Source organism: Panthera onca, chromosome D1, assembly GCF_046562875.1.
Source record: "Panthera onca isolate mPanOnc1 chromosome D1, mPanOnc1 haplotype 2, whole genome shotgun sequence".
In the NCBI taxonomy this organism is placed as follows: domain Eukaryota; kingdom Metazoa; phylum Chordata; class Mammalia; order Carnivora; family Felidae; genus Panthera; species Panthera onca.
In genome coordinates, this window is record NC_138348.1 from 1,177,105 (window position 1) to 1,196,945 (window position 19,841).

The 19,841-nt window shown below is 62.4% G+C and overlaps 1 long non-coding RNA gene across 1 annotated transcript; it reads left to right on the plus strand.

Moving 5' to 3' along the window:
- Nucleotides 1-3,798: 3,798 nt before the first annotated feature.
- Nucleotides 3,799-6,980, plus strand: LOC132662220 (uncharacterized). Its single transcript, XR_009602552.3, has 2 exons — nt 3,799-5,134; nt 5,331-6,980. It is a non-coding gene; the product is annotated as an uncharacterized LOC132662220 (long non-coding RNA).
- The last annotated feature ends 12,861 nt before the right edge of the window (nt 6,981-19,841 follow it).

Here is a 19,841-nt window from a genome sequence, read left to right on the forward strand (position 1 = left end):
TCCCCTCACAACCCCGGATGTCCCCTCACAACCCCGGATGTCCCCTCACACCGGAAGGCCCCTCATACCCCCAGACGTCCGCTCACAACCCCGGATGTCCCCTCACAACCCCGGATGTCCCCTCACACCCCGGCTGTCCCCTCACAACCCCGGATGTCCCCTCACACCCGGGTGTCCCCTCACACCCGGATGTCCCCTCACAACCCCGGATGTCCCCTCACAACCCCGGCTGTCCCCTCACAACCCCGGATGTCCCCTCACACCCGGGTGTCCCCTCACACCCGGATGTCCCCTCACAACCCCGGATGTCCTCTCACACCGGAAGGCCCCTCATACCCCCAGACGTCCGCTCACAACCCCGGTTGTCCCCTCACAACCCAGGCTGTCCCCTCACACCCGAGATGTCCCCTCACACCGGATGTCCCCTCACAACCCCGGCTGTCCCCTCACAACCCCGGATGTCCCCTCACAACCCCGGATGTCCTCTCACACCCCAGATGTCCCCTCACAACCCCAGCTGTCCCCTCACAACGCCGGATGTCCCCTCACACCCGAGATGTCCCCTCACACCGGATGTCCCCTCACAACCTGGCTGTCCCCTCACAACCCCAGCTGTCCCCTCACAACCCCGGATGTCCCCTCACACCGGATGTCCCCTCATACCCCCAGACGTCTGCTCACAACCCCGGCTGTCCCCTGACAACCCGGATATCTCCTCACACCTCGGATGTCCCCTCACAACCCCGGATGTCCTCTCACACCCCAGATGTCCCCTCACAACCCCAGCTGTCCCCTCACAACCCCGGCTGTCCCCTCACAACCCCGGATGTCCCCTCACAACCCCGGATGTCCTCTCACACCCCAGATGTCCCCTCACAACCCCAGCTGTCCCCTCACAACGCCGGATGTCCCCTCACACCCGAGATGTCCCCTCACACCGGATGTCCCCTCACAACCTGGCTGTCCCCTCACAACCCCAGCTGTCCCCTCACAACCCCGGATGTCCCCTCACAACCCCGGATGTCCCCTCACACCGGATGTCCCCTCATACCCCCAGACGTCTGCTCACAACCCCGGCTGTCCCCTGACACCCCGGATATCTCCTCACACCTCGGATGTCCCCTCACAACCCCGGATGTCCTCTCACACCCCAGATGTCCCCTCACAACCCCAGCTGTCCCCTCACAACCCCGGATGTCCCCTCACAACCCCGGATGTCCCCTCACACCGGAAGGCCCCTCATACCCCCAGACGTCCGCTCACAACCCCGGTTGTCCCCTCACAACCCCGGATGTCCTCTCACACCCCAGATGTCCCCTCACAACCCCAGCTCTCCCCTCACAACCCCGGATGTCCCCTCACAACCCCGGATGTCCCCTCACACCGGAAGGCCCCTCATACCCCCAGACGTCCGCTCACAACCCCGGATGTCCCCTCACAACCCCGGATGTCCCCTCACAACCCCGGATGTCCTCTCACACCGGATGGCCCCTCATACCCCCAGACGTCCGCTCACAACCCCGGATGTCCCCTCACAACCCCGGATGTCCCCTCACAACCCCGGATGTCCCCTCACAACCCCGGATGTCCTCTCACACCGGATGGCCCCTCATACCCCCAGACGTCCGCTCACAACCCCGGATGTCCCCTCACAACCCCGGATGTCCCCTCACAACCCCGGATGTCCCCTCACACCCGGGTGTCCCCTCACAACCCCGGATGTCCCCTCACACCGGAAGGCCCCTCATACCCCCAGACGTCCGCTCACAACCCCGGATGTCCCCTCACAACCCCGGATGTCCCCTCACAACCCCGGATGTCCCCTCACAACCCCGGATGTCCTCTCACACCCCAGATGTCCCCTCATACCCCCAGACGTCCGCTCACAACCCCGGATGTCCCCTCACAACCCCGGATGTCCCCTCACAACCCCGGATGTCCCCTCACAACCCCGGATGTCCTCTCACACCGGATGGCCCCTCATACCCCCAGACGTCCGCTCACAACCCCGGATGTCCCCTCACAACCCCGGATGTCCTCTCACACCGGATGGCCCCTCATACCCCCAGACGTCCGCTCACAACCCCGGATGTCCCCTCACAACCCCGGATGTCCCCTCACAACCCCGGATGTCCCCTCACAACCCCGGATGTCCTCTCACACCGGAAGGCCCCTCATACCCCCAGACGTCCGCTCACAACCCCGGATGTCCCCTCACAACCCCGGATGTCCTCTCACACCGGAAGGCCCCTCATACCCCCAGACGTCCGCTCACAACCCCGGATGTCCCCTCACAACCCCGGATGTCCCCTCACAACCCCGGATGTCCCCTCACAACCCCGGATGTCCTCTCACACCGGATGGCCCCTCATACCCCCAGACGTCCGCTCACAACCCCGGATGTCCCCTCACAACCCCGGATGTCCTCTCACAACCCCGGATGTCCCCTCACAACCCCGGATGTCCCCTCACAACCCCGGATGTCCTCTCACACCGGATGGCCCCTCATACCCCCAGACGTCCGCTCACAACCCCGGATGTCCCCTCACAACCCCGGATGTCCCCTCACAACCCCGGATGTCCTCTCACACCGGAAGGCCCCTCATACCCCCAGACGTCCGCTCACAACCCCGGATGTCCCCTCACAACCCCGGATGTCCCCTCACAACCCCGGATGTCCCCTCACAACCCCGGATGTCCTCTCACACCCCAGATGTCCCCTCATACCCCCAGACGTCCGCTCACAACCCCGGATGTCCCCTCACAACCCCGGATGTCCCCTCACAACCCCGGATGTCCCCTCACAACCCCGGATGTCCTCTCACACCGGATGGCCCCTCATACCCCCAGACGTCCGCTCACAACCCCGGATGTCCCCTCACAACCCCGGATGTCCTCTCACACCCCAGATGTCCCCTCACACCCGGGTGTCCCCTCACAACCCCGATGTCCCCTCACACCCGGATGTCCCCTCACAACCCCGGATGTCCCCTCACACCCGGATGTCCCCTCACAACCCCGGATGTCCCCTCACAACCCTGGATGTCCCCTCACAACGCCGGATGTCCCCTCACACCCGAGATGTCCCCTCACACCGGATGTCCCCTCACAACCTGGCTGTCCCCTCACAACCCCGGCTGTCCCCTCACAACCCCGGATGTCCCCTCACAACCCCGGATGTCCTCTCACACCCGGGTGTCCCCTCACAACCCCGGATGTCCCCTCACACCGGATGTCCCCTCATACCCCCAGACGTCTGCTCACAACCCCGGCTGTCCCCTGACACCCCGGATATCTCCTCACACCTCGGATGTCCCCTCACAACCCCGGATGTCCCCTCACAACCCGGATGTCCCCTCACACCCAGATGTCCCCTCACACCCAGATGTCCCCTCACACACGGGTGTCCCCTCACAACCCCGGATGTCCCCTCACACCCGGATGTCCCCTCACACCACAGATGTCCCCTCAGACCCCGGATGTTCCCTTCACACCCAGATGTCCCCTCACAACCCCGGATGTCCCCCTGCACTGGGACCGACCTCCGCCAGGCCCGAGGGAAGCAGCCCCTCCCAGTGTCAGAGGACCCGCCCCCCCAAGTCCCTTCCCCTCAGGTCCCCTGATGCCCCCTTGTGGTCCCTGAGGACGCGACGGTTCACGCGTCAGACGGGTCCCCCCCCCCCCCGCCGTCGCCCGCAGGGGCGTCTGAGGGAAAGGGGAGCCCCGGGGGGGGGGGGGGGAACAGCGGCAGCTAGCGGCGCGGCCGGGGGCGGGGGCGGGGGCGGGGGCGGGGTGGGGGGCGGCTTCTGGGACCAGGCGACGGGCCTGGTGAGCCCCCGCTGTCCCGCCGTCCCCAGAGCCGAGGGCCGGCGGCGACCCCGTGTCCTCCCAGCGTCCCTTGCGGCAGCGGGAGGCCAGGGTCGTGTTGAGGTCACCGGGGAAACCGGGAGGCCGCGGGCTTCCCTTCCAGAAGCCTCCGAAGAGAGGTGCCGGGGCGCCCGGGGCTTGTGCAGGGGCGCGATGCCCGAGGCACCGGAGCCAGCTGGGGCCACGTCGGGGGGCGGGGGCGGCTGCCGCCAAGACCGCGGAGCAAGAAGACGGGGCCGGGTCGCGGGCGACTCGGGCGAGCCGCCGTCCTCCGCCGTTGTGGCGGTGACAGTGGCCGACGGCCCGCGGGGACCCCCCGCCTGGCACGGCTGCCTCCCCTCCCCGCTCCCCCCTGCGAAGGAGGGCCGGCGGGGACGGCGGGGTGGCCGCACGGGGCCCAGGGGCTGCCGGCTGGGGTCGCCCCGCTCCCGCTCCCGCTCCCGCGCCTCGGCTGAGCCAGGGGCCGGAGGCTTCTGGAGAGGGGGGCGCACCCCGCCTGCCGAGGCGAGGACCCCGGAGGGGAGGCCCGAGGCCGCCCGGTTTCGCTGCTTCGCCCTAACCGCGTTGTCCCCGCGCCCACACTGCTGGGGGGGGGGGGGGGGGAAGGCGCGCTCTGCGACCGTAACGCCCCTGCGTCGTGTGCAACCCTGGCCACCGACTACCCCTGAAGTGGGGAGGAGACAGATGGCAGAAGAGGAGAGTCGCCGAGTCCGTCGTATCTCGGAAAGGAAGGACACGCAGCCCCGCGCCAGGGACCTCATCTCTGCGACCCGACGGGAGGCCGTGGCCCGCTCTCACGACCCTGCCCTCCGCCAGCCCCTCGTCAGGCTGCACCTCCACCTGGTGCGGCGACCTAGACCGCCATCCCCGAGGACTCCGAGCTCCCGCTGACCCCGCCGGCCTCGGGCCACCGCCGTCTTCGCCGACCGGCTCCCCCGGGCATGGGACTCCTGGGAGGGGCTGCGGTCACATCCGTCTTCCTTCCTGCCCCCGCCGTGTACCGGCCGAACTACGTCCCCTCGTCCCCTCGGTAATCGGAAAGTCAGACCCCAGCTCTTCTCGAACCCGCCGGGTGACTTGGACACGTTGCTTAATGTGCCCGTGACTCAGCGTCTTTGCTGGAGAAATGGGAGTAACCCTTGCCAGATGTGTCATAGGAAACTTCGAGAGCTCACCGGTGCAGGCTGGAGGTGCGGAAGCGGGCAGGTGTGACCGGGCCTATGGGGAGTGTGGCCTACCTGCTCCTGGCAATTTACCCGGGCTCAAGGTCAATCCCCTTTCCCTTGATGATGGCGCATGGCTAGGCACACTCCACTTTACGGCCCGTGTCACCCAGTCCCTAATGGGCAGCTCAGATCGCATGGTCGTGTGGCACCCCCCCCCCCCATCTGATGTACAGTTTGAATTGTGCCCGGTGGCAAGCCAAAACTTGCATCTCAAAGACTCGCCATTTATTTTTTCAGGTGACATGGCTTTGCTCCAAAACCCGGGACCCCCCCCCCCCATCTCTCTCTTCCATTAGTGCTTGCCAGGACCAGGAGGCAGAGGAGCAGGACAGAATGGGGTTCCCGCTTCCGCTCTGGGACCCCCCCACAGCAGTCCCGAACTTCTTGCCTCTGGACTCCTTTTAATGGAAAAAACTCTTGATTACGTCACTGTTCTTCCCTGTTGCCGTTACTTGAAGTAAAAGGCAATTACCTAATTGATACCCTCGTCCAGATGTCTGTCTTCTTCCTGTCGTTACGGTCATCAAAGCATAAAGATTTGTCCTCCACTTTGCAGGGGATATCTTGACATTCCCAGACCACTGAACTCCCGAAATTTCACCAAGTCCTGGGCTCCACGGCCTATTGGCATGAAGCTATCATCCGGTGGAATGGTGTGAGACCCTGAGGCGTGCCGAGACGGTCAGAATCTGTGTGGACCAAACTGGGATGGAAAACAGGAGACGATCTGACCCCGCGGCATGAAGGCAGGGGCACACTGCTGGTCTGGCCACAGGACAGCGCGCTGCTCTGAGGCGGGGCGCGTCGCGTCCGTGAGACCCGTAGCTGCGTAACAGATGTGCCGACCTGCTCCAGGAAGGACACCACATCTCGAAGGACAGCCGCGGTTGGAGTCGTGTCTTTTAAACTTGCAAGCACACTGTCAATCACCGACGCCCCTCCACCTCCTGCGCGGGCGGGGGGAGGATGAGAATGACAGGAACCTCGCTGCCTGTGTCCTTCAGGTCTTGGGCGGTGGCATGCCCGTCTGTGACTTCTCTGGCCACAAAGCTCTGCTTGCGGTCTATTTAAGCAGGAGGTGGACCTGTAGGATTTTCTTTTCTTTTTTTTTTTTAATGTGTATTTATTTTTGAGAGAGAGAGAGAGACAGCGTGAACAGAGGAGGGGCAGAGAGAGAGGGAGACACAGAATCAGAAGCAGGCTCCAGGCTCCCAGTTGTCAGCACAGAGCCTGACGCGGGGCTGGAATCCACGAACTGTGAGATCGTGATCTGAGCTGAAGCTGGACGCTTAACCGACTGAGCCACCCAGGCACCCCGGACTTGTAGGATTTTCAATCCGTTCTTCCTTCTTTCCATTCATTCCTTCATTCATTTGGCAAATAAGTACTGAGTGCCAAGTATATGCCGGGCACTCGTAAGGTGCTCAGAATACGGTGGGCAGACAGAGCAGACAAGAATCTACCCCCATGGAGCTTACAGGCTATTGAGAGCCGACAGTCAATGGGAAAAAATGAGACATATAATACGTCAGACACAATAACACCAATGATAGGGACAAAGAATGCTGGGTGTCCCCTGCCCCCACGACCACAGGATGGGACCTTCCCTGTAAAGAGAGTAATTGCAGATTAAATTAGTTCGGATGAGGACACAGAGACGAGGGTGGGCACCTAATCCAGTATGACAGGTGTCCTCATAAAAAGGGAGGAAGCGGGAGCAGAGGGTTAGGAAGGCAGCGTGAGGACACAGGGGAGGACGAGCCGGGGGTAGCCTGGGCCGGATCCTCGTTCACAGCCTCGGGAGGAACCAGCCCTGCCCGCCCGAAAGACTCGGGGGCTCCGATTTCCAGAACTGTGGGACAATGAATTTCTGTCGTGTTAAGCCGCCCAGTTTGTGTTCCTTTCTTACTAATACAGGCTCCAGTCCACAACCTCACCTTTTCCACCAGGCACCCGCCTTCTGCCCAGATTCCAAGGGGCCGTGCCAGCCGGGAGCTCCTGGGCCGGGAGACGGGGCTTGGTTTGCCCAATTCTGTTTTGCTCTAGACGAGGACCGGCAGGAACTCCCCCCAGGGAAATGGCCCTGTTGCGGGTGGAGGCTGACACCTGTAGCAGAAGCGTGAACGCGCGGCCTAGTCTCAGAGGAAAGCGGGGTCTCTGCTCAACGGCTGACCCGGGGCCCTCCCTCCTCTTTCACTGCCTCTGTCTGGACTGACCCTGTCTGTCCCTCGGGCTCACTCACTGCCCTCCACCGGGCCCCTGCCCACAGCCTGGGTCGGTCCAGGGCACCCCCTCCCTGTGCTTGGCCGCCCCGCCACGAGGCCTTGGCACCGGGCGCGCCTCGTGACACACATTCTCCTCCACTCTGGAGGCCGGAGAACAATGGCTCCCTCTTGCCTCCCGAGCGGGTTCCTGTGCCGGGTACAGTCCCAAGTAAGGCTGAGGGTGCGCGCTGGCAGTGCAGGAGCAGCGGGGGGCCGGGGCAGGGGGGGGGTGGCAGGCTGGGTGCGGCAGCCCCTTCCGTTCCCCCCACCCCAGAAGGTCAGCGTTTGCTTGTCTGAGAAGCTGGCCTGGGGGGGGGGGGGAACACTTTGGGAAGGGGTACTCAGGAAGCCAGTCCCATGAGAGCTTCCGTGGTGGGTGGCCGCTGTGTCTTTCCTGCAGCATCAACCCTCCTAAGCCCTTAGCAAACACCGAGACGCCCTCCTGCAGACCCACAGCGGGCCAGCTTTGCCCTGTACGCGCTCCTTCACTTAAACCCCACGGCGTCTGGGCGGTGGTCGTCAGGCAGGAGACCTCGAGGGGCGGGGACCGGCCCAAGGGGGGTGGGATCCCAGAACCTTCTGCTCCCAAGCCCCCCATCTTCCCACTGTGCCCTGCTTCCCAGCAGGGCTCTCCTCCCTGGGTGTTGGGCGACAGTGGCTTCAGCGCCCTCCCCCTGCAGAAAGCAGGAGGCCCCTTGGTGGTGCACTTGGCTTAGGTGCTGAGGGAGAGGACTTGGGGCCCGTGGGGCAGCCAGGGCTCAGGGCCAAGGTAGCGATAGGGACACCAATAACCGATATCGCCTGGGATAGCTTCCGGGGTGCTCGCCACCAGCCAGGCACCAGGCTCATGCTCCGTGTACCCCGCCGCTACCCCCCCAGACGGGGGCCCTCAGGGATCTCTCTTACAGGTGTGGCTCAGCACGCTGGCCCAGGTTACACCCTGGGACGCCTGAGGGCTGGGTCTGTCCGGCGCCCCCCCCCCCCCCGGCATTCCCAGGTCTCCTTCCTTCTCCTCATCCATCCTGGAATGTGCAGGTGACTGCAACGCCCCTGCTCACAGCTTCTGCCAGCCGGCACCCACGGAGAACCAGCACCAGCCGGTGCCTCCGCTCCCGGAATCCACCTTGCTTATTCACCTGAGGGCACCCGGCACCTAAAGAAGGGTGGGACCTTTCGAATGAAGGACTTCTCGTGTTTTCTTCACCGTCCGAAGTCTCATCGTTATGCTTGAGTTCGGATGATGTGCCAGCCACCCCCTCCCCCCAGGATACTGGCTGTCACTTTGGGACTTCTGGGTGGAGATCCAACCTTTAGTTAAAAAACAAATTCGGATTTTGGTGGGAGGCTATGTCAGTTTCCTATGGCTGCTGTAATAAACGGCCACAGACTGGGTGGCTTAAAACCATGGGAGTGCATGGCTCCACAGTCCTGGGGCCTGGGAGTCGGAATAGAGGTGGCAGCAGGATCTTCCTTGCATGTCTGGTGACTGCCAGCACTCCCTGGCTTGTGGACAGCTCGCCCCTCTCTCTGCCGCCCTCTCCACACCGCCTTCCCCCTGCGTGGGTTCTGTGTCTGAGTCCAAACTTCCCTCTTTGCATATGGACACCGGCCATCGGGTCAGGGCCACCCTAATGACCACGTCTTATCTTGCAAAGACCCTATTTCCAAATAAGGTCGTATTCAAAGGGTCCGGGGGTTGGGACACCCACATGCCTCTTCTGGGGCACACAGTTCAGCCCGTAACAGGGGTGGTTCCTTAGTCACATATGACATGCTTGCCCTGGGATTTAGATGGGACTCTGGAAGTCCCCAAAGACTTATAGATTTGCTGAGTGTCATTAATCTAGATGTGACTTGTCATTAACTAAACACCAATTTCTGAGGTGACAGGCAAGCTTCTTTTTTAAGGAATGAATCATTAAGGCGGGACTTGGAACTTTCCCCACCCAAATGGTGACTCACTTGAATTCCACTCGCTTGAATCTCCCGTCGGGATTTTCTTTAATTTTTTTTAATGTTTATTTATTTTTGAGACAGAGAGAGACAGAGCATGAGCGGAGGAGGGACAGAGAGAGAGGGAGACACAGAATCCGAAGCAGCTCCAGGCTCCGAGCTGTCAGCACAGAGCCCGACGCGGGGCTCGAAATCACGAGCTGTGAGATCATGACCTGAGCTGAAGTCGGCTGCTTAACCGCTTAACCGACTGAGCCACCCAGGTGCCCCACCTGTTGGGATTTTCAAAGGCGCTGCTAACCTCGGCTCTCCCTGGACCTTCACTCCTAGAAGAACTCCCTCTTCCTGGACCCTCTGCGGCAGAAGACTAAGCACAGAAAACGTGTCCTGCCTTCACAGGCCTGAATATCGGGTGGATTTTCTCCCGCAGACGGGGACGTTTTCCATTTTATTGTTTGTTCTGCTGTCCAGCTCAGGACGGCAAGAAATGACCTCAAGAAGGTAAGTTTCTCCTGGCTCCCCTGTCCCATCAGCAAAGGCCCCCAAGATCCAGATGATCTCCCACTGGTTATTGCTGCCAAGGACCCCAGGCCGAGCCTCGCCAGGTCTCCCAGTTTTTCAAAAGAAGGCGAATCTGCAGGTGTTTTTGCCTGTCCGACTTGCCCCAGCGCTGGTCTTCAGCCTTCCCCCAGCGCTGGCCCGGAGGTCCCAGCAGGTCCTGGCCCTGGCCGGCCTCCACCTTTCCTCCTGGCGGGTCCTGCCCCTGCCCTGCCTTGGCCTTTGGAGAGGTCCCTATCTGGCCCCGCCTCCTGGGGTCCCCCCCCCCCCGCCCCTGCCAGAGGCCAGGGTGGGGCGAAGTGCTTGGAGGAAGCCCCATCTTCCTCTATTTCCAGGAAAGGGGAGGAGGCATCCAGGGGCTGGGGGTGCCCTGACCCCAGCAGGATCTTCTCCAGCCACCAGAGCAGGCTCAAGAGGGGCCGGGGGTGGAAGACAGGGCCCAGGGGAGCCCCCGCAAGAGGAGGCGGCAAGAGTGGAAGGGTGGCACGATTTCCCAGGCCAAGCCGTGACCCACTGTCCCAATGCCTGGTAGGAAGTGTCACCCCCCCCCCCACACACACACACACCATCATGCCTATTCTCTCTCAGCATCCTCAGCCATCCTCAGAACTGTCTTTCCAGATACAGGTGAGGCCTTCTGCCAGCTCCCGCCCCATCTCACGTGGACAGAGTACCTGGCAGGCAGCAGGTGGAGACCACTCAGGTTGCCCCTTGAGGACCCAACCCCACAGGGTCACCTGCAGGCCATACCTGGGAGCAGGGAGGTCTCTGGCCTGCTGGGTTAGGAACTGCCCTTTGGTCTGTGCCCGCCACCCAGCCCGCCACCTCTACCCAGTGGGAGAACCACCACTCCTTCCTGGATCTGTGATGCCAGCCTCCCAGCAACCCTTCTGAGGTGTCGGCCTGGTCGGCTCTCTTCACCCTCAGGGGCGGACCCAGCCCCATTCTTCTCCCCACACTAACCCCGCTTTGTAGCCCAAAGAGCACCTGACCCAGGGTCGATGCCTGGTCAATAAATGACCTGCGTGGCCCGAACCAGTATGCTCTGTCACATTATAGAACTTTGCACATGCTGTTCCATCTCTCTGCAATGCCCTTCCTTCTAGAGAACTCCTGCTCATCCCTCAAGGCCTCTGTCAGATGCCCCTTCCTCCAGGCACTACTTCCTTCAAGTGGCGGCATCTTTGCACGTTCCCTGTCACAGGAACCGTGGATTCACTGTGGTGGCATGCCGCATGGCCCCTGCCACTCATCTGCCATTGTATGAGGGCAGGGGTGGGGGGACTTGGGGGGGGCGGGGGAACTTGGAGGGCTGAAGGGTCTCTTTTATGCAGTGGCCCAGTACTTGTTAGTAAACCCAAAAAAATGCACACAAGGTGGGAGCAGAAAAGTAAGGCAGCGAAATCTCTCCCTGCCCCCACTCCCATCTCGTGGGCTGACACGGAGGCCCGGCGAGGGGACACTTGCCCGGGGTGGCTCCGTGAGGAGTTGGTGGAGCCAGGCCGGACATGGATTCTCACTCACGGTCGGGAGGAGGCCACCAGCTCTGCTCCCACTGCCTTTCCCACTGGGGCCCCTGGGGCCAATGGGACGGGCTGGGCGCTGGCCGGCCAGCTGAGTTCTTCAGGAGGCCTGGGGCCGATGCGGACTCCACTGGCAGCAGCCAAGAGCTAGGAGCCGGGCCCGGTGTGGCAGAGGCCATCCTGGTGGGAGCCTTGTGCCCCGGGAGGCCTGGGCGGGCGGGGGGGGGGGGAGTGGGTGCCTTGGAGGGAGCTGGAACAGCAGGGTGACAGCTCTGTCCCCAGTTCAGGCTGCAGCTTGGCCACTGTGGGGATGGCTGGGCCTCCTGCTCAAAGACCTCAGTGGGGCCTTAAAAAGCCGCCCTCAGCCCCTCTCCGGTCGGGGCTTCCTCCCGAGGGGGAGGAAGAGGGTGAACAAGGTGACAGGGACCACAGAGGTCTCACTGCCTCTCACCCACCCCTTTCAGGGGTTCCCACGCGACTGCTCCCTAACCCCTCCCTTACTGGGTGGCTTTGGGCTCCAACCAGCCTGAAGAATGTGCAGGTGCCTGAGGCCAGGGGTAGGGGCCACTCCACTCCCAAGGCTCCTCCCCCTCATCATCTATTCCATAGCCTTCCCAAGCTCCAGTCCAAGGGTTGGTTGGGGCAGGGCAGGCTGAGGGTCCCTAGATGATGGCCCTGGGCAAGTGGTAGTGGAAGGATCAGGCCTGGGAGGGAGCCAAGAGATGGCCTTCCTCCTGGCCTGCCATTAACCAGCTCGGGTTCACCCCTCATCCCCTCCATCAGATGGGTGAGAACCACTAGATTAGGGTCCCAATGCTAGATCCCCCCATCAATTAGCACAGCAAACTCCCTGGAGGAACTTTGGCAACACAGATGCCTGCCCCCTCCCCTTAGAGTCTGACTTTGGGGGTCAGGGTGGGGCCCAGGGATCGGCATGCAAAGATGCTGCCAGGTGACCCTGAAAGGTGTCTGGGTGAGAAGCCCTGAGCCACATGGCCCCTGATGGCTTTTCCTGATCAACGTCTCTCCTGCTCTGGTCTGCAAAGTCACCAGTCAGCCCTGGAGGCCGCTCTGCAGACCCGCTGCTACAGAGCCTTGTGCCCAGGGCAGGCTGCTGGGCAGGGCCGCGCGAGAGGGCTGAGTGGCTTCCCCCTGGTGGTCCTGAAGTGCACGTGGGTAACTCCCTCCCTCCACTGATCCTTGTTATAAGCTGGTTTGTGTCCCTCCCACAAAAGATATGTGTGAGCCTGACCCCCAGTACCCCAGAATGTGAACTGACTGGGAACTAGGGTCTTTACAGATGAAATTAGTTAAGATAAGATTACAGTGCATCCTAATCTCATGACTGGTGTCCTTACAAAAAGGGGACATTTGGACATAGACATAGGGAGAATCCCATGGAGAGTGGGGGCAGAGTTGGGGACTCTCAGTTTTAGGCTCTGCTGGACAGTGGGGGACAGAGGCAAGCCCCCAGCAGAGGGGGACACTGTGTGTCCCCTCACCAAGGAGGGGACCCTAGCAAGGCCACGCATCTAGGACCGGGTGAGGCCGCTGAGGGCATGGAATATGCCTGCAGACCAGGGGAGGGGCACCTTCTAGGAAGAGAAAAGGAGGGTGCTTTGTAGACAGCCCTGGAGGATGGGTGGGTGGGGGTGGCGGCAGGTGGAACCATCCAGTGAGAGGTGCAGAGGTTGGGGGGGGGGTGGTGAGGCAGGTAAGAGTCAAGAACAATAACCAGTACTGCTTACTAGAGCTGCAGGGGTGAGGGCTGGGGCAGGGAAGAGAGTTGGAGGTGTTGAGATCCAGCCGGTGTTGGCATTTCCCGGTCTGAAGGTCGAGGATGAAATCTGACTGGTGATACCGCTGGGGCAGTCGACTGCACGAGTGTCCCGGGAGCCACGGGTGTGGCTGACCTTCCTGTGGGGCCCGGAGCCCCAGAGCGGCTCAAGGGCAGTTGAGGCTGGGACGAGGAGAGGCCCTCAGAAGAGGGGCGGGTGGGAGCCTCGGGGCTCAAGGCCGCTGGAGACCCAACCTCCCCCCCCTCCCCCCAGGTGGGATGTGCACAGGCTGGGGGCTACTCGGCTGGCAACCCGGACGCCCCCTCTTCGCGGGCGCGGGCAGCAGATGGCGCTGCCGGGCTGCCGTCGGCCCTCGCGGCTCCGGGAGCGCGAGGAGGGTGGCCCACGGGGCCAGATCCGAGCCCGAGGCCTAGAGGAACGCACGCTGCGACCCCGGGTCTGAAAGGCACCCTCTGGGGGGACGCTCGCCGCCCTGCCCAGCAGGTGTTCGGCCACCCGGGGCCAGGACTGGAGCGCGGGGTGGGGGCGCGCGGGCCTCGGGCTCCCACGCCGAGCAGGTGCTCTGCGCGTCAGCCCTGCGCTCTTAGCGGGCCGACGAGGGCGCGCGGAGGCGGAGGCGGGGGCGGGGGCGGGGGCGGGGGCGGGGGGGGGGAGCCCTGGGAGCACCCGCGCGGCGCTTTGAGGATGAAGGGCGCCGCGGCCGGCCTGGCGGGCGGGCGTCCAGGAGTGGGCGCGGCCCTTCCCGGCGTGAGCTCATCGCGGGCGGCGCGGCGCCCCCACCGCGCACAACCTCTCGACCCTCGGAGCCCGGGGCTGCGGGGGGCAGTGCGGGCGCGGGGAGGGGGGGGGGTGGGATCGGGCCTCTAGGGAGGAGGACCCGGGGGCCGGAGTGCGGTGGGGGCGCTCCCGGGGGAGCCCAGGACCAGAGGCCGGCTGCTCCCGCGCCAGCTGCCAGGCCCCGAGCGGCCCTTCACCTGGGCTGACGTCACCGTTCATCCCAGCGGCCCCGCCCGCGCCGCCGGGGCCGCTCTCGTCCTCCCCCTGGCGGAGCGGCTGCCCCCTTCTCCAACTGGGTCCTCGGCTTCGGGGAGGGTGGGGCAGCCAACCACCTGCCGGGAGAGGTGAGGGCCGAGCGCCGCCTCCCCCACCCCAGCCTGCCCCTCCTGCAGTTTCCCGTTAGGGCCCACTTGTGGAGAAGGGCCTGATCTGCTGCGCCTGCGACGTCCCCTCGTTCTTTATCAGCCCTAACGCCTGCCACCCGGCCACCAGCCTGCCCACGCTCCTCCCCAAGGCTGACCACCAACAGATCGGGAGCAGAGAGGGGCGGGCGCGTGGCGGGGGGTGTCCTGGGGCAGGAACCTGGGCAGAGATCACGGGGAGGGGCGGGAGTGCAGAGAGCAGGCCCTGGGTTTCTCCCTTCCACCTCTGGGCCTCACTGTGGGGGTTCAGCCCTGCAGGCCTGTGGTTCCCCGTCTTGGACTAAGTCCCCAGACCCTCCAAATAAACAGGTGGAAGAGAGAAAAGATCGCCGCTCGGCATCAGCCCAGCGTGGCCTTGGACAGGTCCTCCTGCCTCTGAGCCCAGAGCACGTTGGGGCTCCACCTTGCAAGCACGGGACGCCTAGTGGAGCCCCCTCCTGGGCAGACTAGTTCAGTCCCTGGGAGCTGTGTGAGGGGTGCTGGAAGGGGCTCCTGGGTCAGGGGCTAAACTGGGGAGGGGGCTGAGGAAGGAGGGGCACGGAATCCCGTCCCGTTAGGCATCAAGAGGGTCCAACTCTCCACCTGGGACAGGCAGCGGGGGCTGTGGCCCTCGGTCGCCACCCCCGCCCTGGGCCGGCAGGGTTCTTGACTCCACCCTTCTTCCCCAGCTGCTTCTGTGCGCAAACACCCCCTTAGACAGGCTGGGTGGGGGTGGGGCGCTCTAGGACCCGGCTTTGTCTTCCTCCTCTTGGCTTCGGGCGCTCTGGCCTTTTCTCCCCTCTACCGGCTCCAGGAGTCCGGCCCCCTCCCCCTTCTCTTCCCCCACTTCTATTTCAAGCTCTCCTTGGCTATTTATAGCTACGTCCGCCAATTGCGTCAGGCTGAGTCTGGCTCCCGCCGGCCCCAAGCCAAGGGCGCCACCACCCCCGCCTGGGCAGCTACCTGGCCTGCTGGGCCCCGGGCTGCCCCAGGTGTGCGTGAGTGCCCCGGGGTGTGGCGGATCCCGCCTTGGGCGCGGCATCACCCGAGGCAGGCTTGGGGGAGACAGCCCCTTCATTCGAGATGGGGGCAGGGGTGGTGGCGGCAAGGGGGCAACTTTCCCTTCGGTCCTCAGAACTACCCCTCTGGGCTGCCTTGAGGAAAGGCCTTTGCCGCTCTGGTTTCACCTTTGGTGTTTGCAAAGAAAAGGGGTGCAGCCTCCCACCGGGCTGCACAGGGCAGCCCGCCGTGGCCTCTGCCTCTTCCCTCCGGAATGAAGGCCCCTCGTCCGAACGCCAGTGTGTTCTAGTCCCGTCCGATTTACGGGGGTCCCGCGCCGCCCACCGCTCTTCTTCCTGAGGCCCCGCCGCCCAGCCCTTCCCTTCCCGTGGTGCTCCCCAGGAACATGGTCCTTGGAAGATTTGCTCGGTTTGGAAAGGCTAGAGGGGCTCTCTCCAGGCACCTGCCCGGTTAGCAAAGGCCTGCCCCTGGCATCACCCTGCCCTGTGGCCTGTGTGTGTTCTGGCAATGGGGCACTGTCCTTCCCCAGCCCACCAAGGCTTCCTCAGGTTCTGGGCACTGGCCCCTGCATCTCAGCCTGGTGCCCTCCTGCCTGCCTGCCTCGGGTCTGTCCTCTGGGGAACCACTCCCATCCCCTTGCCTTCATCAAGCTATCGGCACCCTTGTCAAAGCCTGGCCACTCCTTCAGAGATGACCTTCTATCTGGAGACACCCCCAACCCCAGGGCCGGGAGGAGGCCCTGGGACTGTCTTGTCAGCCTAGCCACCGCCCCCCCCCCCCCACCGAAGGCTGAGATTACTCTGGGGGGTTGGCTGAAGGAGCCCCTCCACGGAGGGAGAACTGTTTCCCGAGTGCTCATGCTAGGTGCACAAGACATGCCCTGTGAAGTTCCACTGGTAGTCGGCCTGTCTGTCCAGCACCCCTTTCTGGAGAATGGGACACCCAACTGCCAGTTTCCATTTTTTTAAGAGTTTATTTATCTTGAGAGAGACAGAAAGCTCGATTGGGAGGGGGCAGAGAGAGACAGGGGAGAGAGAGAGAGAGAGAGAGAGAGAGAGAGAGAGAGAGAGAATCCCAAGCAGGCTCTGAACCACAGAGCTGGATGCGGGGCTTGAACCCACAACCGTGAGATCACGACCCGAGCTGAAGTCAGACGCTTAACCGACTGAATCATCCAGGCGCCCCTGACAGTTTCCATTTTTTCTGACCCTTGGAGGCCCCATGGCTTCTCAGGAAGGACCACTTTTCTGGAGAACAGGTCAACCTCCCAACACCCCCTCCCACGGGTATTCTGAGCCTCGCACTGCACCTCCCATTGGACCCATTGGCCAGAGGCAGTCAGCTTCCACCCCGCTGGAGCATGCAGCCCCACCCCCACCCTTTCTCTGTGGTCTGGCTGCATTGTCCCCTCTACACATGGCTCCAAATCCAACCTGGCTTTCAGAGGCCAGCCCCCCACCTTCCTGAGAACCAGTGGCTTCAAGCTTCCCCTCCTCTAAGCCCCTCAGGTCTGAACCTCAGAAGCAGGGTCTGAGCTGGAAGGGGCCTGAGGGGCCACTGAGGCTGGCCCCATTCAGGACACCTCCAGGGACTGCTAGCTGGGATGAGTGGCACCCAGAGATCAGGAAACAGCCTACCCCAACTCTGTCCCAACTCTGGGGGACGTCGGAATGTCAGTTCCCTTTGCTAAAACACAAAATTCGACTGGATAAATTTGAAGGTGGAATCAGCTTTATACAAAGATTCACGAATTGGGCAACACCCCACCTAGCAGGTAGAAAGAAGCTCTGAGGAGTTGTATAGAATGGAAGGTTTTTCTGGGCAGAAGGGCTGGAGGGGACAAGGAGGTTGAACGAGTGGATTGTTTCAGGAAGGGAGGGGTCTGATCCGGCAGATGACCTCACTGGTGCTGACCAGGAAATTCCAGACTGAGTTCACTCCTGGGAGGGGCTGAAAGTGCAGTTGGGTTAGATGTTAAGTCTTGTTTGCTGGTTGGGAGCTTAGCACAGGTGACTCCATTTTGGGCCGGTTGTCTCTCTTCTAACACCTCCTTGGGCCTCGGGGAGGGTTGAACTGGGTCTATACGGTAGTCTCCGGCTCTGAGCTGTGGGTTTTACACTGGACACTTACTGCCCATCTTCTATAAGCAAGGACTAGGAGCCTGCATACAATCTGGCGGTAGAATGAAGGTTAGCACCCAGCTCTAATATCAGGTAGACCAGCAGAAGTGCACCGTGTCATGTTACTACTCACCTACCTTCTTTCCCTCCTTCTTGCTGCCTCCGTTTACCCATCCGTCAACCTGCTGTCCACCCATCCGTCTTCCCTTTTACCCATCCATCCGTACATCTACACACTCATCTATCCACCCACCCATATACCCCTATTCACCCATCTGCCCAACCATTTAACCCACCCACCCATCCACCCCTGTAGCATAAGTGCCCGATGAGTAGCTTTTCTGATTGTTAATCTAAGTGCCTGGCATTAAGCCTTTCACTGCCGAGGCAGTCACTTCAGAGACACCCATCTCACATAAGCACGTTGCCAGCTACCCAACTCGATAAAGAGCCAGAGCCAGGCCGCCCCACCCGTGAAGTTCCCTCTAGAAAGCCCTGGGTGACCTTGATAACTGACCACTCCAGAAACCCCGGCCGCCACCCTCAACCCCAAAAAGTTAGAGACGCTGCCTCCCTCTCTCCCCGTGACCTTGCCCTGTGGCCCCAGGTGTGTGTGTGCACCTGCTAGGACCTGTGAGCAGTAAGTGTCCCTCCAAGTGCCCCTATGGCTGCTGCTGAGGTGTGTCCTGTGGTCATCGTAGGGACCGGCAGGGCCGGTGTGGCCACAACCCTGGCCCCGTGGGGGCCACCAAGCAGTGCAGGCCAGGTGAGGGCCCCGGGTACCCCTGGCCGAAAGCATCACAACCCACAGGCCCAGACCCACACAAGTCTGGGCCTTTACTGACCAGTCAACTCACCCACCCAAGACCCATCAAGAGCCTGAAGCTCTTGACCTAGGGAGGCAGGGGAGCAAGAGGCAGAAGCCGGCAGGACGCCCAGTGTTTACAGAAGACCCCTTGTGATGGGCACCGGGCCGTGTGGCCAGGAGCAGGTGGAGGCCAGCCCACCGGTGTTCCGGTCTGGCCTCACTACCTGCTTGGTTCAGCTCTTGGGCAGGTTGACCTCCCCTTGCCTGGTCAACTTGGCAAAAGGCATCCCCCACCCCGCTTGAATTCTTATGCACCCCCCCCCCCCCCCCACCCAGTGTCCTCTGGCCTTCTGTGCCCCAGCCGGCCAGCCTGGGAGAGGCCCCATCACCCTGCCTCCTGTACCTGCAGGTGCTTTCCTGCCTTAGGGAGAGTGGGAGAGACCACGCGGTGCTTGAGACAGCTTTCTTCCAGTCCTGGTTTTATTGACTCCAAGGGGCTGCCAGACTTATAAATAGATGTTCTTGAGCTAAAAATAGCCTTGCTTTAGCGGCAGCCCAAGGCTTCTAGCTTTCAGCCTCTTGAGGGCTCCTAGGATGCTGGACTCAAGGACCCTGCCTCCTCTGGCAGCCCCCAGACAGGGGCCAGCTCAGCACCCCCCCCCCCCACCTCCTGCTTCCTCTTCTCTCCCGGCTCCTGAAACACACGCATTCTGCACGCACACATGCGCACACGTGCTCACACGCACCCACGCGGGTCGGGCCCGTGTCACTGGCTTGGGCTCTCTGCTGCTTGGAAATTGGGAAGCGTCCCTAGGAATAAGCAGGCCAGGCCCGCGAGAAGGGTCCGATGCTCTGTGAGGTCACCGATCGGTCCGACCGCTCACCTGGACATGGGGAGATACGTTCCCGGGAAATAACCTGGAGCGATGCTTGGCAGAGTGAGCTCAGTACCCAGGGGCTGCTGTTATAGTGATGGCCAAGCGAGCGTTGGAGTGACCCAGAGGAGTCCTGTCTAAAAATCTGTCCCAGGAGAGCCCTGCCTGAACGGTCGGAGCTGTGGCTGTGACCACACAGGGTGGAGTAACCTCAACCCGGGCTGTCGCGGCTGACGGAGCCCAGAGCCGGCACTCGTCCCGCTGCAGTCAGCGCAGACACACGTAAGCCGCAGCAGCCCGGCCGCCCTGGTGGGAACCCAGTGGTTGGGGACGAACGTGGGTGAGTCGCACCGGTGCCTTCCACCAGATACCCGTGGGGGCCTTTGGTCCTTGTAGCACGCGTGTGTATTCCTTCAACAAATTATTTGAATAATAATTAAAAAGCTAGCTGCATCACACTCTAGAGCTAGACCCCCATTTCTGTTGGGAAGGAAAGCCATCGTGTGGTGTGTCCATGGTGCGCCCGCTGGCATGCACACGAGGGCTGCAGGGAAGCGGCGAGCTACTCCAGGGGTTATGCCTGGGGAGTGGGATGGGAAGGGGTTGAGTGTTTACTGGACGTAGTTCTGAGGTGTTTAGATCTTCCCTGG